The following is a 24,949-nucleotide window of genomic DNA, read 5'->3' on the forward strand; positions in this document are numbered from 1 at the left end:
AGTGTCTAGGGGATAGAATTGAGGGAGAGAAAGAATTTGAAATTCAAAATAAATTTTCTTAAATGACAAAAAAGATGATCTTTTCTGAATCCAAAGCTACTATCAAGCTGCCAAGATAACAATTTAGATCATTTTGTAATTCTAAAGATAACTGAGATCTTAGAGAAGTCATTTCATCTCCTTCTGTGAGATTGTGTAATTCTATGAGTCATTCTATCAATGAAACATATACTATCCATTGTTTTGAATGTTGAAAGACTCTCAGGAACATACTTGTTGACTTTGCACACTGGAATGGCATGTTAAGCCATTCTCCAAAATTACACATTTTAGAAGGATTGATATAAAGATGTTTCTTATCTGGGATTTCTTCGTACTAAGAAATCATAGGTCTAAGACACAAGTCCCTTTCCCTATGAAATAAAGAATATATACCACAAATTCTCCAACCTCAATATCTAGTGAAAAGAGTCCTATATTTAGAGTCTGAGAATCCAGGGTTCAAAATCTGACTATACTACTTACAGTGTATTTGATTTGGGATATTTCATTTCTTTCATGAGAGGAAGTTTGGAACACTCAATGAACTGAGTCAAGAAGTGTGTGAAGTTCAGTTCATATACTTAGTAGCTGTGTGAACCAGGACAAGTAATTTCATGTCATTCTATCTACCTCCATTTCCCTATTTGTAAAATGTAATTTTTGTAAATGTGTAAAATGTAAAATTTGTAAAATGATGGCATTAGATGAACTGGTCTCTGAGGTCCCTTCCAACTCTAGGCTCATAATCCTTGGACTTGATATTATCTTTTGGGGTTCCTTTTAATTGAAGTGATCAATATTTCCAGGGATAGAGGAAAAGATTTCCCCCCTTACCCTTATGTTGGACAGCTCCCAGTTCCCTGACTATCCATTTCCTCACAGATATAACCACTTGATTTGAGTCTGTGACCTGGGAAGGGTTTTCAGGAGTCTGGGAATTTAGAATATTACTTGCAAACTTGACGCTTTCCCCCTAATTCCTAAACATGAAAAAGAAAACAGAAAAAGTAAATCAATCCATGACATTGATATACTTTGTGTTATTCATTACTTTGGAATTTTCTGTATTAAAAAAAATTAAGATGCTATAAGAAACTCTGGTTCTGCCATGGACTGGCTCTGTGACTTCGGGGGATTAATTTCCCTTTATGAGCTTCAATTTCTGTTCATACATGAGGACTTTACTTATTTAGATTAATCTAGACCTTTCTTAAATCTCACATTCTATATTCCTAGGATCACAGCTTTAGGAAGAACTGGAAGAGGCATTAAAGGTCAGGGAGACCATAGTGACATGACATGTCAGAAGTCACGCAATTAGCAATTTCTGTGGCAGGTTTTGAACCAATGTCTTCCTGGCACTGGGTCCATTTATCTACCCATTATATCAGCTTCCATCCTTCTCATGTCCTGTGTTCTAGTTTTATTTGTCATAATACATATGAAGTTAGGTACATTACTTGAGCATTCTGTGTCTCCTGTTTCTCATATGTAATCTTTACCCTCTTCTCCTGTCAGGGCTATTATGAGGAATGAATGAGAGAATGTATAAGAAAGTCCAAAGCTTTTTAAGAATGTTTTGAGATGGAACTGATGGATCAATGGCCATGGAAAAGAAAAATTATTTATATCACTTAATAATAATAATATTTTACTATTCTCCATAAATTAGGAAAGGGCCAGATCTCTGTTTTGTGACCTTTTCTCTTCAAATGTTATTTTCTTATCACACATGGGCCCTTGTCAGATGCTCCTAATATCTACCTCTGGTTACAATGTGCTCTCTCTATTCACCAGTTTTTCCAGCTAAAGATGTCACATGACATACATATTTAGCCATGATTCTCCCAAAGACAATTTTAGTTATTGATCCAACAAATTGTCATAGTAAAAGATTCACAAATTCAGACTCTGTCTATGTTTCCAATTCTACAGTGAAGAAAGGGAATAAGAAATGAGAAAAGGGTATCTATAGTTAAATCAAGACAGAGCTGAAGAGCGCTTAGGGATTCTGGGAGAGGGTAGTCTTCTGTGGTCTTGATTAGTATGCATGAAAGACACAAACAAGTACAAGAATAGCAGCTCTGATTTCTTTGGCACATTAAAATTTTCAGAACTCTGCCTCATACTAATCATTATTCCCATTTTGAAGATAGGAACACTGAGAGTCATGGAGATAAAAGAGCATGCCATGAGTCACGAGTAAGTGGAAGATACAGGACTAGAAACCAAGAGCTAGGAGACTTCTCCCATAGCACCCTGTCTATTATTAATGAGTTGTGCAAAAGCAAGATATCAGAAGAATTAATGTTACAGGAGGCGATCAGAGCCATAAGAACCATGATATAGAAGGTAGAAAGGGGATGCCAGTGGGTAGATGATATGAGGGGTTGTTGATGGGGTTTGTTAACAAAATAATGAAAACTATTGAACACTAATAGCTTCTTTTTATAGTCTCTTAAGGCTTACCAGGAGCAGCTGGGAAACAATATTGTTCATGGCAACTTTCCATGGGTTTTGCTTAGTGTCTCATATCAGTGACCTCCTTCCTCTACGAGAAACAGATAGCAGCACTAGAATAATATGAGGTCAGAGCAGACTTTTGGAGCAATTAAGCAAGACTGGATAGCTCTCCGGTGAGGATAAGGGGGTGCTTTGCCTTCTCCATAGTGGTAGGATTTGTTTGTCCTTTTCAAGCCATGGTGCTGACTTGGCAGAGAAGCCTCTCCAGAGATGCTCTAGTTGAATGTATCTTAGATCAGAGTGATAGATCATGATTTATTGTACACTAAAGAAGCCAGCCCCAGCACCACCACGGCTCTCAGAGGTTAAACAGAATTCGGTGTGGGCTTCTCAGGAAAACGATTCTGTGGCTGCAAACCAAGAAGAAAAACACAGCTATCCATTTGCTGTCAAGTGCAAACAGCACTGAAGGCTGGTGCAGCAGCGGCTTGGGGAGTGAGACCCCACATGCTGCCTTAGAAACCCAGGTGCAGCTTGCCATGCCGAACACGTCTCCTCATTCTCCTGCACCCAAATTGCTGTTGGTGTAAACAAAAAAAAGGATGAATTTATTAAATCTATCATTTCTTAATTTACTCCTTCATGGTGTTTGCAATTAGCCAAGCGCTGCATGACATCTGCATTGGCTGGTGTTTATACTCGCCCCACTACCACATGTTCCTTCTCCTAATATTAACAGAAAATGATGATCTAAGATGAGACATACAAGCAGAGTATTAGGTGTGGGATGTATGTCAAGAAAATTATTCTACCCTCATCCACCTCTCCCTTCTTCCTTCCTTCCTTCCTTCCTTCCTTCCTTCCTTCCTTCCTTCCTTCCTTCCTTCCTTCCTTCCTTCCTTCCTCCCTCCCTGCCTCTTCCTCCCTTCCTTCTTTCCTTCCTTCCTTCCTTCCTTCCTTCCTTCCTTCCTTCCTTCCTTCCTTCCTTCCTTCCTTCCTTCCTTCCTTCCTTCCTTCCTTCCTTCCTTCCTTCCTTCCTTCCTTCCTTCCCTTCCCTCCTTTCCTCTCTCCCTTCCATCCTTTCCTCCCTCCCTCCCTCCCTTCCTTCCTTCCTTCCTTCCTTCCTTCCTTCCTTCCTTCCTTCCTTCCTTCCTTCCTTCCTTCCTTCCTTCCCTTCCCTCCTTTCCTCTCTCCCTTCCATCCTTTCCTCCCTTCCTTCCTTCCTTCCTTCCTTCCTTCCTTCCTTCCTTCCTTCCTTCCTTCCTTCCTTCCTTCCTTCCTTCCTTCCTTCCTTCCTTCCTTCCTTCCTTCCTTCCTTCCTTCCTTCCTTCCTTCCTTCCTTCCTTTCCTTCCCTCCTTTCCTCTCTCCCTTCCTTCTGCCCTTCCTTTCTTCCTCAGAAAACCTTGAGAGTGCTAAGCTTGAGAAAAAAGTCTCTGTCCAGGAAATCACTCCTCAGAAGAAAGGAGCCCTGAGGGATTATTATATGACTCACATCACCCTGGGAATCAATCTAGTTTTAACTTCCTGACAGCAGTCCAACATGTTTAACAAGTCTCCTCTTGCAAGCTCATGGATCTCCTGTCACCAGAATACAAAGTCCCCAGAGAGAAGCAGGGGTGCCCGTCTATCCCAGGACTTGTGGGTACTTTAGGTTTTCATTTCAGACCAGCCCCAAAACATAAAGCAATGTTGTCTCCTAACCAAACTTTGGCTTGGGGGGGCCAATGAGGAAGGCCATTATCTCACTGTCAAACATTTCAGTCAAAAAGGGGGCTATTACTACATAACAGGAAGGCAGAACAACTCCCAATATCCTATCAGATTACTGACAGAAAGTTTGGGAAATAAAAGCAGTACAGAATCTGAAAGTGATCCGAAATTTTAATAGAATAGAGACTATGAAGGTAAATAAGGGGGGAGGCTGAGTCAGCAAAGACTATTTGCTTTTAAACAAAAGAAAATGAGTCAACTACCTATAAATATGCTCCTCACTAGGGGTCATAAAACTTAAGTACAATGAAAAAATGAGAGCATTTAAGTTCTTCAGAGGCTCGCTGGGCAAAAAAATCTAAGAAAGAAGCTCTACTCCGCATCAAGTAAGCCTCGGTCACAAATGTCTATATCAAAATGCTTTATATTCAGGTAGTAAGAAGGAGTGGCCAGAGAATCTAATCCAAGAGGGTAAATATAACTCTCTGTTTCACTGAGACTTAGTGGGACAATATCTACAGCTGGAATATGACACTGGGCTGAGTATGTTTCATTTAAAAGAAACAGAATAAGTAACCAAGGACAATTGTAGTATTGCATACAAAGAAGGTTTATTTATGTAAAAAAAATCCAGGAATCAGAGTAGGAAATAATGGGGGAGAACATTTGGACAAAAATCAATGAATGTAGAAACAGAAATGATTTTGTCATTAGATTATACTACAGACAACCTGTGCAGTAAAGGAAAATAAATGATTTTTGGAAACATCACAAGCATAGGTCAGGAGCATGATATGCTGTGATAATGATGGGAGGTGGCAGTTATTTAGATATCAGCTGGAGCCCTCACAAAGTCACATACTGAGCAGCCAGTAACTTCTTGACTTGTTTCAATGATAATGTATTCATTTAAGTGGCAAAAGAAAATCAAGGAAAAATATCTTCTGGATTGGAAATTTATCAAAAGGGAAGAACTTGTTGCTGGAGTAGAAATCTCCGGTACCTTGACTGGCAGCCAGAAAGGGGAGGGACATTGCGTCCATGTCATGTGTGGATTAACTGAAAGAAATGGGGATGTCCCATGGAAGAAAAGACTAGGAGAGAATGTAGTAGCTAGATCCAAATATTTGGAGAGCTGCCATATGTCTATGTCTATGGTCACAGCAGCCTGAAAATCTAATCTTCAATTAAGCAGGGTCAAGCCTGGTTAGTGCTTGAATGGAAGACCATCCAGACATATTTGGTGCTGTAGGCTTTTTTCTTAGAGGTTCAGTGGATGGAGCACCAGACCTAATCAGGAAAACTCCTTTTCCCAAGTTCAAACCTGGACTCAAACACTTACTAATTGTGTCACCATTACTTCAGCTTCAATTGTAAAAGGAATTGCAGAAATAAATAGCAAACTTCTCCAGTATCTCTGCCAAGAAAACCCCAAATGGGATCACATGGAGTTGTATATAATATTATAGGATGATTATCTCATTAATTCATATAGATGATACTGACTGATTCCAATCCCAGGGCTCTATCCACTATGCCACCTTACTTTGCATAATGCAAAGTCTCACTCAATAGGATGTTTAAATTTCATCCAAGATATATCTCATAATATGTAATTATGGTACACATATACCCTTAATATTCAAGCCAAAAAATTGAAAGTGACTAGGAAATAATTTTAACAACTAAGGGGAATCCCCCCAAGCAAATAGGAATATAGAGGAACCAGCCATTCATAACATTCATACATAAGTAAATCAAGATGAACATTTAGAAAAACGAACTCTGAACACATAATATTTGCAAAGTTATTAATTCTGCCTTCTGATAATATAAGTAATCAAATTACTTTGACCCCGGTTTGAGAAGGTCTGGTTCTTCCCCACTCTGATAAATTTCTTGCACCTATGCCTAATCTGACTAATAATGCCAACTGATGGTTAGTATCCTCATATCTATAGGCTTGAATTCTCAAAGCTGATCTTATCCATGACTCAGGTCAGCTATCAGCATTTTAAAATATAAAGGAATGTCTCTCTTTTCCAAAGATCTTCAGAACTGAAGCAGTAGGCAAAACATGTATATTCCATTTTAGATACTCAAATGCCTGAGATTTCCTTGATATGAACTAATAAATTAATAGATAAATGGAGGGATGGATAAAAACCATTAATCGTTTTGTTTCTTTTCTTTTTCCTTTGAAGAGACAAAATCATGGATTTTGTTTGTGGTCTTTATAAGGCAAAACAGGCTGATCCAGGGAAAGAAAGATAAACACAGAGACAGAATGGGAGTCCCGAGAGACATGGATAGTGAAGTCAAGTGCCTTGTCAGCCATGTCTGTTAAAGAAAGCAATCATCTACTGAGTTCTCACTGACATTTTCAGGGCAGAACTGAATCTCCACCTGAGGTCCACAGTAATTGAAGAAGAGTGGAAGACCCATGTTGGAAAAGAGACCTGAACAGGACGAAAATGGCAGCTTCTTAAATTTATAATGGAGAGGGAAATGGAGACTAGTGCCATTTTTCCTACTCTCTTCACTTTCTCTTGGTTCAACCACAATAACAAATGTATTTCCTCAGTTATTACCTTTCCCTTTAACACTTCTACAACCGTAAGGCTCTGAAGATGGAACTTCTCCTTAGACCTCTGGGGGTTGGTAATAATAATAATAATAGTAACAAGGGTAATAGTGCTGAGTGTCAACTAACTCTCTGGTGGGCAGTGGTAATTAATTCCTGTTTATTTGCACTGGGTACACACGAATAAAGCCACTGGGGATGTGGCTTTAGTGCAATGCCACCTGGTGGTCAAATCATATGTCACACTCTCTTTTTGGTAAATTAATTAATTAAATGGCTGCCAGCTTTTCTGCAGACTTGCCCAAAGTACAGAGTGGGCTCTTTTTGCTTCTGGAACACTTCAAAAATCACCTGAGACACCCACGAAGAACACATAGTATTTACTTATAATACACATAGTGAATCTGCCTGTGGTCTGCAAGGTTTTTGAGGGCAGAAACGTTTCTGTTAGGATTTCTAGCTACACTGAGTTCTGCTTATTCTAAAACCTAGTACTCATTTAGTAAATATTTGTTTTAAAGAATTTAACTGAATTTTAGCTGGTTAGAAGCTACTCTGTGCAGATACTGCTGGTATATCACTTTCCCATCAAGATGAGCCAACAGGAAGAATTATATAAATTTAAATGTACAGTGTCTAGAGAGAATTCCAATAAAATAATGGACCACTCACTAAGCACCTCTATTCATAAACACATCTAAAAATCTATGCATCTGCTCTCCCCAAAACAGTGATCCGAGCTACAACATCAAATCCTGAGAAATGGAGAAAAGATCATTCAACCTGCTCTATGGTTCCTATCTGGGCTAGTTTGCCCCTCCACTGGCAGCCTGATGACCCTCCATTCTCAGGGCCCACCATATTGGTGGCAGATGTAGGGTGCACTCCTCATCAGTTTTAATCATAGTATAGCTTAGAACACTTGAACGCAAATGATCCAATGGAATCTATGTCTTCTACAGCAGAGAATCTAGGCTTTAGTTCTTTGCATGCTTTCATTCATTTCCTGGGAGGAAAGTTGGACTCTATGGACTTCTGAGTTCTAAAAATTCAGAAAAGTGAACCATCTAGGAGTCTATGAGTCCAGTCAGTCAAGTTCATGCCGGGGTTTTCAGCCAGCCCAGTGAGAGCAGAGATGAGAACTCATTCAGCATTGATGCTATATTTGTACTTGAAATTGGTGGTACTGGACCACAGTTCTTCTAAAATTACTTAAATCTAAGCTTATTCTGCCCACTAGTATAGGAAAGTATGTAACCATCAAGATTTGAGGAGAAAATGTTTTAATCTTGTATTTTCTGTATTTTTGAAGTTAACATGTAAAAGCTAACTGATGTTAGTTGGCTAAATGATACTGGTATCATTTTTGTCACTGGTAACCAACAATGAAGAGCAGGACTACACATAATGGGAGTTGGAGCCAATGACATTAGAGGAGAGATACTACAAGCCACAGGGATCTCCATAGAACCCTGTGGGGGAGATGTTTGTATCTGACGTTACTTAAGAGTAAAGCCAAAGACATACTTGCTAAACAGGAACAAAAGCAAAGATTGTTTCTGTCCTCAAGCTTCAATTAAAGAGGGGAATTGAGGATTAATTATCCCAGAGGAATAGATTGATTTATGACCCTTCTCAGGACAAACTGCCTGGCAAAGTGTACATGACAGGAAATCCCATATTTTCCAAGTCAGTCCATTTCTTTTTTGAATTTTAAGAACTTTATCTATTGACTTCTTTGTTTTCTGAGATGAAATCTGCTTCCTAATCACTTTCATTTAGCCTCTCTCGGTCTTAGTTATTCATCTGTAAAATAAAAAGGTTGGGCATGATGAGCTATGAGTTCCTTTCTGATTCAAGGAACAGAAAATCCCTACCTGACTTCTCCATGGACATTTTTGTGGACCACACCATAGAGAAGAAAAAGTAACGGTTAATGAAACTCTGGTGTCAATGACCCTGAACTCACTACTAACAAGGAGAATGCCCTTAGGTCCCCACAGGAGAGTAGTCAAAAGGAGTAAGCTGGGAATATCCAGAAAGGGTAATCCAAGTAAGAAGGCTAGGCTATTTTTGTTTTTACTAAACTTTCTTGGAAGTAAAGGTGCCGGCAGTTGCAGGAAAGGTCAAATACACTGCAGTACATTTGTGTTATCTTCCCTGCCTAGATGGTGTCCATTCTTAGTCAGTTGCAAATCCTACCTTTCCACACATATCCTTCCCCTTCTCTATCAGCACCCCTTCCCCAAATACCACACAAACTGAACTAACCCTCAATGTCTCCCCTAAATGTCTGTATGTCCCTCTTCTTTGGGCTGCCTTTTTCCCTTTTGTCTCTTCTGTCCTCTCTTCTATCAAGCACATCTGAAATTATGGCATGGCAGAAAAGTAATTTCTTCTGAGAAGCTGACACGGGATGCAGTCAGGAATACCTCCTAGCTGCCCATACCTGGGAAAGTTGCTAAATGTCTCAAAGTCTCAGTTTCCTAATCTGAAAGATGATGAAAATAATAGCCTGAACCTCACAGGTATAGGGATTAAATTTAGGGGTTTGACTAAATATGAGACTTCTAAATTAATATTGTGGTTGCTGATTAAAAATATTACAGCTCAAGTCAAGTGACTTTTAGTAGCTTTTATTAACAAAGAGGTGGAAAGAGTGAAAGTAGAGAAATGTAAGAAGAGGGTAGAGAAAATGTCTAATCTATCACACTAAATGTTGCTCCAGTGCCCTGGCAGGGCTTGTTAACCCTCAGCCAAAGGGCCAGGTGGTGTCTTGGGCAAATGTTCCACCAATGCAGCCTTCATCAGGAGAAAGAGGCCCCTCTCCAGAACTAATCTCTCTAGAAGCCAGGAAGGGAAGGCCATCTTCTCACTCACCCAAGATGAAGTCCAAAGGAGAAGATCCAGGATCAGTCCTTCAAGAAGCAGTCCCGAAAGCCAGGGTCCAAATCCAAAGCCACCTCCAAGAGGCAAGTCACTAGCCAAAGCTTCAAGCTGAAGATTCAAGCCAAAGACGCCTTAGACAGGAAATCCAAGACTTTTTATAGTTCTTTTTCCAAGTCACTTCCTGTTCCTTCCTCCACTTCACAGGGGCCAATCACAGCTTCCAAATTGCCGAGCACTGCCCAGGGGAGCAGTGTCTGTGGGATCCACCTCTCATCCTCTGAGGATGTAAACTCTATTCAAAGGATTCACAAGTTTCTGACTGATTGAGTAGAAAGGGTGGAGCTATCCAAGTAAGTGACTTGTGGACCCCCTTACTTAGAGTTAAGTAGAGGTGTTTAAGTTTTTGTTTAATTCAAAATAGACAAAGAATATAAAAATTCCCTTACACACAGAGTTAGTATAAAGATGAAATGGAAATTATATATATGAAGTGCTTTGCAAACCTCATTCAAAAACCAATTTTGAAGGGTTTAAGAACTTTGGCAAATATATAGTTGATGTGGGCTGAAAAGTCACACAAACTGTGCCAAGTAGCTATAAGCAGTCAAAAGAATATGGAAACAATAACTTGTTGATTGGTATAAGGCCACCTTTCAGATAAGGCATATGGGTTGCATCAATTTGTAATTATGATAAAAGAGAAAACTCTTCACATCAATCTTTAGACATAACCTAAGTCTCTGAACAGCAAGTACAGGTGGTTTGAATTCCCAATCACACAAGACTAGGTTTAAACAATGATCAGTTCCTACAATCAGTGCTTTCCTTAGAGTCTGTGCAGAACAGAGCAAAATTTGACTGAAAGTTGCCCTGGGGTTTTAGCATATCTTTAGCATCTCATTTACATTTCAATTTGTTTTTCTGCAGTGGGCAGAGTGAACTATGGGTAAATACCATGAAGGCTAAAGTGCATTATGGGTAAAGTGACCTCAACTCCTTGGAAACAAGAAGACCTTGGTAACTAATGATAATAATTACTGAAAACCCTATACCCACTTTGCTTGCCTTATTACCTATCATTTCTATCTATCTATCTATCTATCTATCTATCTATCTATCTATCTATCTATCTATCTATCTATCTATCTATCTATCACCACACCATTACTAAATCCTCTTATAATAAAACTCTTGTCCTCACCATGAAGTCAGTCTGAGCTGTCAATCAGTTCTTTAGATGAGACCCAATTTGCCTTGTCCACATAATTTTTGGAGTAATATATGACTCCTTTGATGAAAGGCAGAATCAAAAATTTTTTTCTGTGTTCTGGTCTAACTTTATTATAAGCAAAGAGATTGAAGGGGACAGATAGCCAGGCCTAGACAGGAGGACCTAAGTTTGAATTTGGCCTCAGACACTTCCTAGTTGTTGGACCTTGGGCAAGTCATTTAATCCCCATTGCATAGCCCTTATTACTCTTCTACCTGGGAACCAATGGTTTAAAAAAAAAATTAAAAAATAAACAAAGAGATTGAGAACTAGGTAAAGATGAAATGACAGAGAAAGGGGGTTGGAGAAGAAGAAAATGGGGCCAACTCAAGGAAGGTCTGCAGGGTTGAGGCAGGGGAGGAAAGGAAAAGGGGAAAAGTTACTGAAAATGGAAGCTGAGGCCTGGACTTAAAGGGGAATGGGACCCTTTTTTATTTTAAATTAAAAATTGTTTAGAATATTTTCCCATGGTTCCATGATTCATATTCACTCCCTCCCCTGTTCCTTTCCCCCTCCTGGAGATGACAAGAAATCCCACTGGTTTATAAATGTATTATTACTCAAAACCTATTTCTATAATATTTGTATTTATAATAGTATAATCTTTTAAAAACCACAACCCCAAATCATATTCCCATAAAATGAGTGATAAATCATGTTTTTCTTTTGCGTTTTGACTCCCATAGCTCTTTCTCTAGATGTGGATAGTATTTTTTTCCCTCAGGGATGTCCTGCATTGCTCTTACATTACATTGCATTGCTCTTATCCATTACATTGGATAGTTCCACAATGTCTCAGTTACTGTGTACACTGTTCTCTTGGTTCTGCTCATTTCAATCCACATCAATTCACAGAGGTCTTTCCAGTTCTTATAGAAATCAAGCAGTTCATCATTCCTCAAAGCACAATAGTATTTATCACATCATATACCACAATTTGTTCAGCCATTCCACAATCAAGGGAAACCCCCTCGTTTTCCAATTTTTTTTGCCAACACAAAAAGTGTAGCTATAAATATTTTTGTACAATTTTTTAAAAATGTTTTTGGGATACAGATCCAGTAGTGATATGACTGGATTAAAGGACACGCAAACTTTTAAAGCTCTTTGGACATAGAAATGGGGCACTTCTTGCCTTTTCTTCTATCCTTCTTTAAGAGAGGCATTTTTTTTTCTTATCAGGAAAGGAAGCAAGAGCTTCCTCTTCTACAATTCTATTCTCTTCAGAGAGGAGGACATTAGGCCTAGAAGTTTATCTATCTGTTATATTAAATTTTATTAGTCTAAGGCAATGATGGCAAACTTTTGGCATAGGTGTGGGCACGTGGTAGTCCTCCCCACCCACACCCATCCCAAGTTTGTTGCTAGAAAGGCAGAGGGACTCAGGTGGAACTGCTCCCTTGCACCTCTCCACCATGCCTTAAGATATTTTTCACATTCCCCACTCCTCTGCCTGGCAGCCAATAGGAGCAAACAGGTGGTAAGGTAGGGGGCTCATATGTGGCAGAGCAGGAGGGGAGGGGAGCACTCAGACCACTCTCCTCCCCTTCTCCACACTCACTGAGGACATTCCTCACTTCACCCCCCTCTCCACCCAGCAGCCCAATGGGAGAGCTTCTTCCCTCCCTTCTGTGGGATAAAGGGGGGGTTGGCACATGGTCTCTGGGGCAGGGTGGGCACAGCACTTGGTCTGGGGGAGTGGAGTTGGGGCCCAGCACTCTCTCTCTAAAAGGTTCACCATCAATGGTCAAAGGGATATGATTAGGTATGAGCTACCTTTTGATCTACTGTTATTTATAGAAGGGGCAGGGAGGTAAAGACTACAAGATCTACATCCAAGGCTTGACCCTTTCTCCACCTATTAGTCCCACAATGAATGCACATAGAGAATAGCAAAGAAATCTATTTATCCAAATTGTAGTAAAACAAAAATTAGAAAAGGTATACATGGAATACCCCAGATATTATAGAGTGAAGGAACTCTCCTTTTGGGTATGAGGAAACTTAGCGAAATCCAAAAAAGAAAGACTAACACAAGGGGAAACTCCCAAAAGTCTCTAGCATAATAAGCTGATAATAGTGACATGGTTGAAAATCCTGACTATTTTTATGTCTTCCCAGCATCTTTTTCCTTCAGCAACCTGAAGTGCAGTTGGCCACTTTCATTTTCTCTATTTTTTGATTGGAGAATCCCAAAGGGATATTGAGTGAGAACTGAAACTCTTCCCTCTTGCCAACTCCATCTTCTGCCCTCATCTTTTTCCAATAAAGAGAAAGTCCCACATCAATGAGCTTTGAAACTTTGCAAAAGTAAATGCAAAACAAACAAACAAACAACCCCCCCAAAAAAACCATCAACAGTTCCAGAAAAGGGAAAGAAAGGGAAGAGAAATGAAGAGAAAATAAGAAAATAAGTTGATCTAAATATGTTTTTGAAACACATAGAAGAGCAAATAAGGAAGACCAGAAATAAAAAGATAAGTAGGATAGTGTTGAAACTGCATTGAATTGTTTGTTTAAAAAAAAAAAAACTCTTCTATACTTCTATTCTAGATGGTGCAATGGAGGAACTCTGGGCCTGGAGTCAAAAAGACCTGAAGTCAAATCTGACTTCAAGCCCAAAACTGTGAGTCTAGGCAAGTTACTTAATTTTTTTGCCTATTTTCTCTATCTGTAAAATGTCCTGGAGAAGAAAATGGCAAACCACTCCAGGATCTTTGTCAAGAAAAACACAAAGAAGGTCATGAAGAGTTAGATACAACTGAAACCACTGAACAGCAATAACATACATAGTAGAAATTCAGTTTCAAGTATAGCCATTGCTTTCTGTTCTACTCTGTAGATGGGAGTTCCCATATTAATTATTATTAAGTTAATAAGAATAATATTATAATATTAATATTAATAATAATAATCCATTAAGTTCATATTTTTACCAAACATAGGGGGTGGGAAGTGATGTGTGGGTTTGAGAAATGACTTTGTTACTAACTGTGGGATCTTTTGCAAGGCATTTTCCTTAAGGCTCAGTTTCTTCATTTGTAATGTAGGGATGATAATTAGTATGCTATTTCTCTACCTCATTGAGTTTAAGGACTGTATTGTGCTAATATATTTGTATATATATCCATTTATAGAAATACAATTCCATTTCAAATTTATTAGACAATGATAATGTGCTGGGCACTGTTTTAGGCACTGGGACAGACTCCACACTCAAGGAAGATACATTCTGCTAAGAAATGTAGAATGTACTCAATAAATTTTTTAAAAAAGGACTGGGGGGGGGGACAGCATAGGAGACAAGGAAGGCCTCAGGTATCAAAATCCATTAATATATTTTTTTTCATTTGAAGTTCAGGGACAGCATTGTCTCTCTTAAAAGCACCCTGTCTGGTAGTCTCAGGTATTTTCTTGATGGACAGAAATGTAATAGGGCCAAGTAAATAGATCTTGAAGCCACTCATGAGCAGGAAGGATGAGTGCCCTCCATGAGGCTTGAGAAGCAGCAGGCTGAGTGTTTTCCATTATCAAAATAAAAGCTGATGTCCTTCTCACAGCTTTTTCTTAAGCAATTTGCTAAGAGAGCTGGAATATCTGCTCTAGGCTTTCAACCACTGCCCCCTCCCAAACCCAGAACCATTTCCCTTGTGTTGGAATGAGTACCACTCCCCCATACCAATTTAGAGTTTGAGGGGAGGGGCAGGGTATTCCTTATATAGGAAAATTACTTTTTGTCAATGCTTGCTCCAGTCAGTTACTAGGTGGGGAGGATATGAGATAGCCTATAAATGTTTAACAACTGGCTTTCTGAAAAAAAAGTACATATGACCCACTTTTAAGCTTAATATGAATCATTTACATTTCCTCCATCACTTTATTAAGCCTAGAAAATGAACAAAACAATAAATAAAGCTCTGGTTTTTAGTGTCTGCTGATTTCCCAGGTGTAAACACTCACAATGAAAATTTAACAATCTGCCTGAATTAATATCAGCTGAGTGTAACATACTCCTGAATATAGATGACAGGCTGAAATCTTCCTTTGGAAGATTCTACCCATGATGGCTTCCATAATGCTTCCTTAAAAACATGACCAGGTAGTAGTTGGATCTTTTTTTCTTCTGCTCTCTAGCCTTATGTGTCCCAAATCTGTTACTCTGCCCCCAACATTTTTCCTGAAAATATCCACTTATCTTTCCTTTTATCAAAACTCTGTCATCTAATTTTTAATCCTATGCATTAGGAATAAGAGAACTCTATAATTCTCTTTGTTATACTATTCAGTGATTTACAAATTCCCCCCCCCCCAAACTGCTTTAAGAAATGTTGGGAGCAGGACAGTCAGGTGGTGTAATGAAGGGTCACCATGGCCAAACTTCACCAAAAACATCAATGAGGACAGAAAATGCCCAATTGTATTCTGAGTAGAAAAGTCAACACAAAGTCAAAGGGAATCATTATCCTAGGGCAGTGAGGTTTAAAGGGTGGGTTGATCACTGGTACAGACTGGTCTAGAGAAAAATGAAGAAGCAGTACAAGCTGTGGGCCTACAATGGAAGTACAATGCATGTCCATGCCCAACCTACAGGAATAGAAAAGAGATTGAACACTGGCCATAAAGTTTCTAAAAGGCCCCTCTGGTAGCAACTGGCAAAGGATCTGCTGGTATTTGGCAACTCTGTCATCTATTCAGTTCTGGGTCACAATTCCAGTTTGGAGAAAAGCCATCCTAGTCACAAAGGAGCAGGGACCCTCTCTGAATAAGGACTAGAGTGTAGAGCAAGATGGCAATGACTAGACCTCCCCCTAGACCAATACTATTCCCAGAAAGAGCTACAGAAAGCTATATCTCCCAGAGGTGAATGGAGCCCAACCTTAACATGAGTCCTAAATCAAAAATAGTCTGGGAAAGTGAGCAAATGGCAACAAGGAAACTGTATCAAAAAAAGATTCTTTGGTGAAAGGGAAGTGTATAACACAAACTTAGAGGAAAACAAAGTAGAGAGGCAGAGTCAAGATGGCAGCTTAGAAGCAAAATTCAAGTCCTCTGTGAAAACCCATCCACACCAATGAAAAACAAAGGACAAACAGAACAGGGCTGGGGACCCTCCTGCTCAATTCAACTTAAAAAGGTACGTATAGAAGGTTGAATTCTCAGCTTTAAGGAAAAGAAAGAAGGAAAGTCCAAGGACCCTTCCCCTACCTACTGTCCTGAGACCCAGGCAGTTGCTGGGAGTATGGGGCAAAGGCTCCAGCACAGAGGGATTACCTTGTGACCATAGCTACTCAAGGCTAAGGGCCCTACCCACAGCTGGAAGGCAGGCAACTGGAGGAGAGGAGCAGAGAGGATGGCAGTTTGATTGCAGCCATTCTTCCACCTTAGGCCTCTATTTGGGAGGTTTTGGTCTCAGGTCACATCCAACTGAGCAGATCAGCTCTGCTGACTTAATCCAGTCTATCAATAGTGCAGGTAAAAAGCCTTCATAGGGCAGAGAAGCTCAATCTGCAACATCTCTTCCCTCACCTACTCTATGCTGAGATCCACAGTAAGAATTCAGCTGACTGGGATCCCAGGGTGAAGGGTGAAATTGCAATAGAGTACCTTGGTACCACCAAAGGAAGCTCAGGGTTCTGACCTGGCAGCTGTCAGGGAGGCAGATGGCAGAAAGGAAGAGAGGGGGACCAAGGGTAACTACCTTCATTCTCCTCACTTTCATCTTCACCTTCAGCTTCTGTTGACTGCTGGGGAAGATCTGGCCTAAGGGCACAATCATACAACAGATCAGTGCCATTAGATTAATTCAGTTAATCAGCAGAGAAGAAGTCCCTTTTAGGACAGAATAGTTCAAACTCTCAGATCCACCAAATAAAGAGAGGAGCAAGCATACAGCCAATAAGGAGGATGAAAGGAGAAAATATGAGTAAACAATAGAAAAAGAAAAAAAGAAATTACAATCAACAACTTCTATTCAGATAATGAACAAAGAAAAAATGGAACAGAGGAAGACCAAGGAACACCAAGCAAAACTCAGGAACTACAGCAAATTGGACACGGGCTTTGGAAGAACTCAAAACACAATTCAAAAAACAATTCAGAGAGACTGAAGACAATTGGGAAAAGAACTTGAAAAGCAAAATAGGTCATCTGGAAACAGAGGCACATAAACTAAAAGAGAAAAACAGTGTCATAAAAACCAGAATTGACCAGCTTGAAAAATGAGGCAAAGAAAGTAAAAGATAACCTAAAATAAAAAAAAATAGATTGAAAAGAAAAAGAGGATCAAAAAGCCAGGGATGAAATTCAGTCTTTAAAAATTAGAATTGAACAACTAGAAGCAAATGACTTCACAAGGCAGAAAGAATCTATTAAAACAAAATCAAAAGAATGAAAAAATTAAGGAAAATATGAAATACCTCATTGATAAGATAAAACATCTGGAAAATACATCCAGGAGAGAAAATGTAGGAATTATTGGACTACCAGAAAATGACAAAAGAAAAAGCCTGCACATAATTCGACAGGAAATTATGCAAGAAAACTGCCCCAACTTATTGAACAAGAGGTTAAAGTAGACATTGAAAGAATCCACAGATCACATAGCACATTAAATCCCCAATTGACCATGCCCAGGATTGTTATAGCCCAGTTCAAGAACTTCCAGATCTAGGAAAAGATACTACAAGCTGCTAAAAAGAAATGATTCCGATACCATGGAACCACAGTTACACAGGACCAGGTTGCATCCACACTGAAGATCTGAAGGCATGGAATATGATATTTTGGAAAGCAGGGGAACTGGGTCTACAACCAAGAATCTATTACACAGCAAAACTTACTATATTCTTTCAGGGGAAAGTATTATCATTTAATAAAATGGAAGACTTCCAAGCATTCATAAAGAAAAGACCCAACTTAAAAAGAAATTTCGATGATCAAACATAATATATTCAGTCAAAAACCCCTAAATTTACCCCTTACAAGGGAAATGAGAAGAAAAATGGGAAAAAGAAATGAACGTAATGCAAAAAGAAAAAAAAACTGGTTAACTGGAAAAAGAGGCATAAAAATCTAATAAAGAAAAGAGATTCTTCAAAAATAGAATTGACCTATTAGAAAAAGAGGCAAAACATATCTAATGAAAAAAGATTCAATGGACAGACAAAATAGAAAAGGAATATCAAAAGGTCATGGAAGAAATTTATTCTCTAAATGTTAGAACTAGGCAAATAGAAGCTAATGATTTTACAAAACTTTAAGAAACAAAAGAAAATCAGAAGAATGAAAAAAAGAAGAAAATATGAAGTATCTCCTCAAAATATAAAAAAGAAAGAATGCTAAAATTAAAAAAATAAAACATTAAATATATAATTGGAACAATTAAGAAAATAAGTAAAAACATAATAAAACAACAAAAATAATTAAAGTAATTTAAAATACAAATAGTTTTTCTCAGAAAGACACTCAAAAATCATCTGCTAGTCTGAAACTTCTTGAAAGGCTAGAGTTTGAGAGTGAACCACATAGAAGTCCCATGAAAATTATCATAGAGGTCTGAATTATGGGTTATCAAGGATTGCCTTTAAGCTCTTTCATAGCAGGAGTTGTTTGATACAATCCAAGCTGCCTGGTACAAAGAAGTCCTTTAATAAATGCTTGTTGAATGAATGATTTATCAATGTTTGTTGGAGTTCTTTTGTTGATCCTAGTTTTCTCTTACCCATCATACTCCCCTCCCTTTGGATTGTTGCCTTCAAAGTCACCTGCAATTATAATTTTGCTGAGGTAGAGATTTTCCAAGATTTGGTAACAGACTTAATAGTACTATGGCTTTTGAATAAGCTTTAATTCCAAGCATATATCCAAGATTCACCAAGAGTCTAATTTGCTTTAAAACACAACCAGATGTTAAGAATAACATTCTTATCTGATTTCTGTCAGCCTTCTATTAGAAATATAGCTTGATTTATGGATCACATACTTCCCAGGAAAACTGGCTATCAAATGAATCCTGGTTTGTTTGTATTTTTATTAACTCTCATTATAATAGTGGAGATGAGTTTCCTTGGAAGAGTGTGGTAATGGAGGTAATTCCCCCATGTGATATGGCAACTTGTCAAAGAAATTCTTAATACAAAATCTGGGTACTGGACATATTGTTTTGGAATCATTTCAACACTGGAGTACAGTAGCAGCTTTGAGAGAGGTTATCCACGTTATCCACATTATCCACAAGGGGAAAAGCATGTAGAGGGAAAAGAAGGGGACCAAGGACAGAGTACTTGGGTGTACACAGACAAATGTCAGATGACTTCATTGTTTTGGTACATTTTTGGGGGTGAGTCTTATCTCCCCCACAGTAAATCTTATGAGGGCAGAAACCAAAGCTCTCCTTGGTTTCTTACTTAGCAGAATATTCTTATTTAGCAGAGATGGGATTTACAGGTATCTCAAAACTCTCCAGCACTATACATATAGGTGTCACTAGCAGATAGTCTTCAAAGAGCTTCTGTCCTTTAGGGGACTCCTTTCCCTCACAGATCTTTGGTTGTCAGGCTGTCATGGTGGGATGCCTTCACTCACCCAGTGCCAGGCCTTGTCTCACAATGGATTCTACCTGCCAAAAGAGATATGGGAAAGGGTTTTGCTTAGGGAGGTTGAGGTTGGAAGAGGGCTGGCAGAAAATCCCCACAGCTTATCCTTGACAATTAATTTCTCAGCTTCTCAGTGAGGGAGAATTCTTCATGTACTCCCTCATTGTATATGTCTTTTAGAATCTCCTTCCCTTCAAGGCTCAGATTCATCTCCTCCACCCAGTCTTCTCTCATCTTTCCCCCCTTTCCAAGTGAAAATGATCACCCTCTGCTTAAATACCTTCAGACCACATCTTTCTACCTCTCCTTACTGGTCTGTATAAAGGTTCTCACCTCCCTCTTTGACCATAAGTTTCAGGAGAGTAGGATTCTTTCTAGGATTCTTTCCCATTGGATATCCTGGGAACTTAATCAGAGGTTTATATATATATGTATATATATACACACATATATATATATATTTAGCACTTAGTAATTTACTGTTTACTGAGTGACTGAGAGAAGGGAGATGAAAGGAATTATTCTAAAACATGGAAAAGAAGTAAGAAAAGCGGATGTGCAAAGTTCCTAAGGATGATTTTGTTTTTTCTTGTCTACTTTTCTCCAGAGCCAGTCCTGTACAACCAAGATTACAAAACTCCCTATTGCATCAGTCAAAAGAAGAGAAGACTTTGGAAAGGCACAGAGGCATCCTTTGAATATATGACAGGTTATCATGAAGAATTTAAGTCAATCAATATTTTGAAAGTACCTATCATTTGCAAGATCATAGAACAAGTGTTAGTTATGCTAGGCATACAAGGCTAGAAATTCCCCGAGCCTCTGGATGGCTCCTCTGGATGAGGAATCACTAAGAGAGGTGAAAGAAGCACATTTTTGGAGCTAGGAAGACAACCAGGGAACCTAGGTTGTGAAGAAGAGTAAGTGCATTTTATAGCAGATTATCACTGATATAAAGGCACAGAGGTAGGCAATATAGAAGCATGGGAGGAAAATAGCTAGTATACCTCAGAGAGTCTGAAGGGGAAAAGGGGAAGGGAATGAGCATTCTAAGTGCCTACTATGTTTCCAGCACAGGGCTAAATACTTTCAAAATAATATTTCATTTGATCTAAATTAAAGGATAGTAATATTGAATAAGACTGGACTAGAATGGAGCTGGGAACAAACAGTGTAGTTAGTGCCAGGCTAAGAATTTTATCCTTGAGGCAATAGGAAACTATTGCAGAATTTTGAGGAGAAATATGAAATGGCTTGTTATCTGTGAAGGTGCAGAGGGCAGAGCCATTGAAGAGTGGTCATAGAAAGGAAATCCTAGTTCAACATAAAGAAAAAAATCCCTAACAATCAGAGTTGCCAGCTTGGACAAGGACTATTCCATGAAGAAGTGAGTAAGCTCCCTTTCATCAAAAATGTCTAGTTGGTTAATGATCAGGTAAGATGATACAATACAGACAACTCAGGGCAAGAGATAGGACTAAGCACACTTTAAGTTCCCTTTTGACTCTGAGGTCTATCTAGGTTTCTACACATTGAATAGTGAAGCTAAGTCATAGTGCTGACCTCCTGAATAAAAAAGAGTTGACCCCAGCCTAATTTACTTAAATGTCTAATAATTTGGCAGGTATATGTACATTTGTATATTACCTTCATCTGTATATGATTATCTTCAATTACTAGTGAGTATTTAACATAATATAATTTTATTACACCTTCCCCAAATTCTTATACTCAGCTTCTGTGCTAAGTAGCTGTCTTTTCAAGCAAGAAGTTGGATGACTTAAGGTGAAAATCAGTCACCCTGATAATGACTAAAAGGATAAGAATAAACCACTCTGCATAGCGACTTCTCCTGTTCTAGGCTTATGGTCCCATTTTAACCATAATGAATGCAGAGTAAATGTACCACGGTAATTTCCAAGTCATAAACTCCTTGAAAATGCCAGGCGGAGATCCGTTAATATGCCAGGTGATGGATCTACTATTTACCATCGATTGAGGAATTCAGAACCAATTCATTCTCAAGTAGCTCACATTTTTCATCAGTGACAGAATTGTTTTGTACATTTCGACTCAAAAGAGATGAACAATGTCCCAGGGCTCTTCAAGAAAGAATGATGCTTCCTCTGTAGAGTGTTCTTTCCTGGAATGATGGGACACCTGGCCTGGCAAAACCATGGTGTTCATCCAGGCTGACCCACTCCCTTTACACAAGTGAAAATTGGTGGAAAGGGATCTGCCCAAGGTCACTTATCAAATGAGCAGTCCAAGTGAGATGATTAACATGGTTTAAGGGAAAGAGCCTTGGTTCTTATTTTGGAAAGCTAGCTTAGAATCATAGCTCTCTTTGTTACTGGATAAATGATCTTTGACAAGTTTTTCTCTACTCTGGGCCTCCAATTCCTCTAAAGTCTCTTCCAGAGCTAGATGCTATATATTATGAATAGTCTCCAGAATGTTTCTCATTAGAAACCTCTTTATTATTCATCTACTTCCAAGTATTATTGTTATTAGTGAATTTTTTTCAGAAAAAGGAAAATATAGGCTAGAAAGCAAAACTGAATAGAACTTGGGCTTGGATTTATAAAATGAATTATAAAAACAATACAAGTGACTACCATTTAAAAGGGAACTCCAAGAGTAGATGGTCATAAGAATGAATCAATTCAAACCATTTAGGGAGAGACACATTCATTGTCTGAACTCTGAAGAATACCTTTATTGTTGGTCAAAATTCTAATTGAAGTAGTAAGCCCCTTATTTGGTAATAAAAAGATCAACAAGTAATAGAAGAGTATTCACATTTTATAACCTATATTCAAGAATTATTTAGATTATATCCTTTTCCCTCATATATCTCAAGATCCACTGTTTGCATATTTCTGATACACTGCCACCATAAAGGAATGTGGCAGATGTTTACTGTTCTTGAGAAGTGGTATGGAAAAAGTATGAGATGACCTTGTTCAAGTCCTGCTTCACACAGTAGTTTTGTAATGCTAAGGGAGTAATTTATCTGGGAATCAATGATCTTCTATGTAAAATGAGAAATCTGAAACTGGTATTCTGTAAAGTCCTATCCCAATCAAAATATACGATGTCATCTTTCCCCCAGTCTATACTATGGCTTTCATTAGAGGTTGTATCTCATATTATCTGAACTCTATCTCTCCAGTGCTGAATACTAATACAAGGGAGATGTTTAATAACTATCGACTTAGTGATCAGTGATTATTAAAATTGGGTGGTGTTTCTACTGAGGAGTTCAGGTCCTCAAGTCAAGAAATACATATTAGAATTTGGAAAAGGTATGTGACATTAAAATGTAGTATGCAGTAGTTGATCAACAAACACTTATTAGATGATGCCTATTATCTAGGTCTATGCTAGGCAGTGAAAAGAGAAATATAAAGAATGACTCAAAGTCAAGAAGTCCTGGATTTGGATTTTACCTCAAATATTAACTTTTTAGCCTTGAACAAGTTATTTTTAACTTTCTGAATCTTAGTTTCCTCGTCTGCAAAATGGTAATAATAATAACACATTATTCAAAAGGAGCATATAAAATTTTAATAAGGAAGAAGGAAGGAAGGAAGGAAAGAAAGAAAAAAAGAAAGAAGGAAAGAATAGAGGTAAGGAAAGGAGGGAGAGGCAACAAACTAATATTTAAAATACTTACTATGTGCCAGGAACTGTGCTAAACACTAGTGGTACAATTCTATCACCACCATCACCACCTAGTATTTTTTAAACTTTTATCTCCTGTCTTAGAATCAATACTATGTTTTGATTCCAAGGCTGAAGAGTGGTAGGGGTAGGCAATAAATGTTAAAATGACTTGCCCAGTGTCACAGAAGTAGAAAGTACCTGAGGACAGATTTGAACACAGGACTTCCCATCTCTGTGGAGACCTGGCTCTCAATCTAATGAGCTACCTGAATGCCTTTTGAATTGCAAAGTGCTTTACAATTATTATTGCACTGATATTCAAAATCTTGAGAGATATGTGCTATTATTATCTCTATTTTGCAGAAGAGGAAACTGAGGCAGACTGGAGTTATGTGACTTACCCAGGATCATACAGTCAATAAGTATTGGAAGCTGGCTTTGAATTCCAGTCTTCTAGACTCCCAAGTCGGGTACTCTATTTAATGTACCACTTTGTTACAAGAAAGTAAGATAGTTTCTAACCCTCAATGATAAGGAAGCCCTCAAGGAAAGTAAGATAGTTTCAAGCCCTATTCTAATGTGTGAAAGCAATACATAAAGGAGAACTAAAAAAAGGTAAAGAGAGAAGGTCATCCATGTGGAAGCTGGGAATGGCGAGGAGACATCCAGAAAGTGGTATAGAATCTAGGGCTTAGTAAAACAAAGTTAAAACTCATCAATTGGAGTTGACCCCAGAATACTGATTTTTGCCTCTTGCATTTCTCCAGTATACAAGACACAGGGACTTATTTCAATCCTTTGCTCCATGTGCTCACATGATGAATGGACTTTTGGGGCATCTGTGCAAATGAGCATTTAAGAAATGCCTCTTTTTTACAGAGGCCACTATTTGGGGAAACATTTGGGGAAATATCAACATCCATGGAGGTAATCCTTAAAATAAAAGAGTAGAAAACTGTCAAACTGTGGGGTGACTATTCCAAAATGGAAAATCTGTGTGCAGTGACAAAAGGCTGACTAATTATCACACCCCTCCCCTACCTAACACACATTCTGATCTCACAATCAATTTTCCTGAGCCGAAGTTTTACCCGCTATGCTTTTCATAATACAATTTAATTTTTATGTACAGAATTTCCTGAAGGGCATAAATGCATTTTCACTTTATGCCCTGGTAATTCAGTTTTAAATCAAGCATAAAGACTCAATAAACAGTGCTGCATTAACGGGTCTGGCTGGGCCAGTGACCTTTTACTCTTATTTTTGAATAAATAAAAAAAATGGTTAAAAGTCCCATATAAAGTGGGCCAAAGATTCTCCATTGTCTGTTCAGAGAGAGGCCTGAATTGACATAATTTGATAGTTCATGCTTGAGAAAACTCCCAATTGGGAATGTGAGGGCTTGGAAATTGTTTCGCTGAGTAATCATGTGGCGATTGGACAGTGGTGACTCTCTCTCTCTCTCTCTCTCTGACCTTGAAACACTTTCCAAAACCCAACAAAGATAAAGATAAAAACAAAACCTTTGCTTCTCATACTCTTGGTAAGTGACAGACACCTAGCAAAGCCACAGATTCAGAGACAGACTATGAATAAGGTCTTTACTCTAGTCAGATGATCTGGAGCCTGGAGGGTCATAGGAACATAGCATCATAGAATGAGAGGTTGAAGGGACCTTATAAGCCATCATATTTAACTCCCTCTTTTTGCAAATGAGGAAACTGAGG

The sequence above is a fragment of the Monodelphis domestica genome, chromosome 5 (assembly GCF_027887165.1).
Source record: "Monodelphis domestica isolate mMonDom1 chromosome 5, mMonDom1.pri, whole genome shotgun sequence".
Lineage (NCBI taxonomy): Eukaryota > Metazoa > Chordata > Mammalia > Didelphimorphia > Didelphidae > Monodelphis > Monodelphis domestica.